Below are 3,617 nucleotides of genomic sequence, written 5' to 3' on the forward strand. Positions count from 1 at the left end.
TATACATAACCATTATAAATTCAGAAAAATTCATCCGATGAGAATAACTCAAATATATAACGCCCCAAGTACATCTCAACATCAAATATTTGTGATGAGTAATTTGACCATTGATATCGAGACTTTCATCTCTAATTTTGTCATGCTTAAAATAATCATAAAGAAATATGTTTATACTATAAATTTCTATATATCTCATACATGCATTATAAAATATTATTAGTAATTGGCATGTTGTATTTGGTTTATTTAACATAGTATATCAAATATATCTAACATGATCTAATCATCATGAATTGAACTAAAAAGAGGATGAGTTCAATCCATCATGTAGGCTCGAATGCTCACCAATATTGAAAAGAAAAAATTGATTACATGATACACATAAAAGTCGATTGTATACATTTGGAGTTCGCTTTTTAAAGTTCAGAGACTTATTATATAATTGAAAATAGATAGACGAATTAGAAATTTTATAAAAGTTGAAGAAAGTTTAGGAAGTTGTAAGGTGTAAGTTAAGAGAATGAATATAAAAAAGTAATTGGGAATAAAAAATCAATGAATGGGAAGCGAAAAAAAGAAAAAAAAGAAAAAAGTTTAATCCATTTGACGAAGCTATGGTCTATGGATCCTAAAGAAAGCAAAAAAGTGCGGAAGACCAGAAACAAACAGAAGCCAAAAAAGGGAGCACAATGAATTGGCATAACCCGAAAATAAATTTCAATCCACATATCCATTTGCAACCAAATTGACGAACGAACCAAAAAAGGGAAAGAAAGGTAGTTTAAAAGGGGGAAAGTGGGGTCCCATAATCCCACACAGCGACAACCCATTTCACCATGGCTTCTCTTCACAGAAAGCAAGCTATTCATGCCTGCTTTCTCTTCCTCTTCCTTTTCTTCTCTCTGCCATCTCTCTCCGTCTCTGTCACTGAAGCCGAAGCTTCGTATCTCACTCGTCGTCAACTCTTGGCTCTCAAAGAACACGATCAACTCCCAGATGACTACAAATACCAACTTGACATTCCTGACACTTTTCCAAATGAGAGGTTGGAGAAGGCTTATGTAGCCCTTCAGGCTTGGAAATTGGCCATCTATTCCGACCCCCAGAACATTACCGCCAATTGGGTTGGCGCCGATGTCTGTTCTTACAACGGCGTCTTCTGTGCTCCGGCGCTCGATGACCCAAATATCGAGGTTGTGGCTGGCATTGATTTGAACCATGGTGACATTGCAGGGTACTTGCCGCCGGAAATTGGCCTTATGACCGATTTGGCTCTCTTCCATATCAACTCCAACAGGTTCTGTGGAATCATTCCTTCCAGCTTCTCCAAGCTCGTTCTCATGTTTGAGTTCGATGTCAGCAACAACCGCTTCGTCGGCCATTTTCCTCTTGTCGTCCTTGAATGGCCCAGTGCTAAGTTCCTTGATCTCAGGTACAATGACTTCGAAGGAGAAATCCCCTCCACACTCTTCACCAAGGAGTTCGATGCCATCTTCTTAAACAACAACAGATTCACCTCCTTGATCCCCGAAACCATCGGAAACTCCACCGTCTCCGTTGTCTCCTTCGCCAACAACGAATTCCACGGCTGCATTCCCAACACCATTGGCCACATGTCCAACCTCAACCAGATCCTCTTCATCGGCAACAAGCTCGGCGGCTGTTTCCCACCTGAGATCGGAAAACTCATCAATCTCACTGTATTCGATGCCAGCGCCAATGGCTTCATCGGACACTTGCCTGAATCCTTATCGAGCCTTCAAAACTTGGAGATTATCGACGTTAGTAACAATGAACTGAGGGGCTCTGTTTCTGGAGGCCTTTGCAAGTTGCCCAAATTGGCTAACTTCACTTTCTCCTTTAATTATTTTGATGGAGAAGATGCGGCGTGTGTTGAATCTAAGGGATCTGAGAAGCACTATGATGATGTTCAAAATTGTTTGGCAAATCGACCGGAGCAAAGAGATGCAAATAAATGTAGCGTTGTCTTGAAGAAATCAGTGGACTGTGGAAACTGTGGTGGGTCGGGTTCTCCCGAGGTGCCGATGACTCCTGAGGATCCATTTGATCAATCTCCATCGCCGAGACATAGGCCTCCACCACCTCCGGTGACCTCTCCACCGGACTCGATCGACACCTCTGTCCCAGAAGTTGGAACTCCACCTTCTCCAAGTGAGACCTCCGTTCCATCATTAGCACCATCCCCCGTTCCGTCCTCACCACCTACAGTTGGAGCACCAGTTCCATCCCTGGCTGAATCTCCCGAACCACCAGTTCACTCACCACCACTCCACGTTCACTCACCGGCTCCACCAGTCCATTCCCCGCCACCACCAGTCCATTCTCCTCCCCCACCAGTTCATTCCCCACCACCCCCTGTCCATTCTCCTCCACCACCGGTTCACTCTCCTCCACCACCTGTCCACTCTCCTCCACCACCTGTCCACTCCCCACCACCCCCTGTCCACTCTCCTCCACCCCCTGTCCACTCCCCACCACCCCCTGTCCACTCTCCTCCACCCCCTGTCCACTCCCCACCACCCCCTGTCCACTCTCCTCCACCACCGGTCCATTCTCCACCACCACCGGTCCACTCTCCACCACCACCGGTCCACTCTCCTCCACCACCACCGGTCCACTCTCCTCCACCACCGGTCTACTCTCCTCCACCACCGGTCCACTCCCCACCACCACCGGTCCACTCCCCACCACCACCGATTCACTCCCCACCACCACCGGTCCACTCTCCACCCCCACCGCTCCACTCCCCACCACCCCCCGTCCACTCTCCACCCCCGCCGGTGCACTCTCCGCCGCCACCAGTCCATTCTCCACCACCTCCAACTGCATCTCCTCCTCCTCCCGGTTCTTCTCCACCACCAACATTCGAGGACGTCATCCTCCCACCAAATATCGGTTTCGAATACGCATCACCGCCTCCACCACTGTTTCCTGGTTATTGAAGAGTCTCATCTCCAACAATCCCAAATTTTATTGAGAGCCATTAGTTTCATGACTACACGTTCATTTGTATTCCTATTTACTCCACGATGAAATTCAAAATATTATTTCTTCATCATATATCTTTGCCTTTAATCTTTAATTTTTCTTATTGATGTAGCTTCTTTTTATTGAAATGAAGATAAAAAATTTACCCACTTAACTGGTTGAATAAAAATATTGGTATTTTTATATATCATTGAATTGTACGTTGAGTGCATCATGACAAGATAATGCCCACGTTCACTCACCGCCTCCCTCAATCCATTCCCCACCATTGCCAGTCCATTCTCCTCCTCCACTAGCATTCCCCACCACGCCCTGTCCATTCTCCTCCACCATCGATTCCCTCCCCACCATTCCCTATCCACTATCCTCCACCACCGATTCACTCCCCCTCACCCCCTGTCCACTCTACTCCACCACCAGTCCACTCCCGACTACCCCCTATCGACTCTTCTCCACCATCGGTCCACTCCCTACCCCCCCTCCCGTTCATTCCCCACCTCTACTGGTTCACTCCCTACACCCACCGGTCCACTCCCCACCCCCACCGGTTCATTCTCCACCATCACCTGTTTACTCCCCATCGCCAACAGTCCATTCTCCACCAC

The 3,617-nt window shown here is 47.1% G+C and overlaps 1 pseudogene across 1 annotated transcript; it reads left to right on the forward strand.

Annotated features, from left to right (window-relative positions):
- The first annotated feature begins 682 nt into the window (after positions 1 to 682).
- Positions 683 to 3,169, forward strand: LOC120067590 (pollen-specific leucine-rich repeat extensin-like protein 1 pseudogene; annotated as a pseudogene). Its single transcript, XR_016525163.1, has one exon. The product of XR_016525163.1 is annotated as a pollen-specific leucine-rich repeat extensin-like protein 1 pseudogene (transcript).
- The last annotated feature ends 448 nt before the right edge of the window (positions 3,170 to 3,617 follow it).

The sequence above is a fragment of the Benincasa hispida genome, chromosome 12, assembly GCF_027475165.1.
Source record: "Benincasa hispida cultivar pf3 chromosome 12, pf3_genome.v1.1, whole genome shotgun sequence".
NCBI lineage: Eukaryota > Viridiplantae > Streptophyta > Magnoliopsida > Cucurbitales > Cucurbitaceae > Benincasa > Benincasa hispida.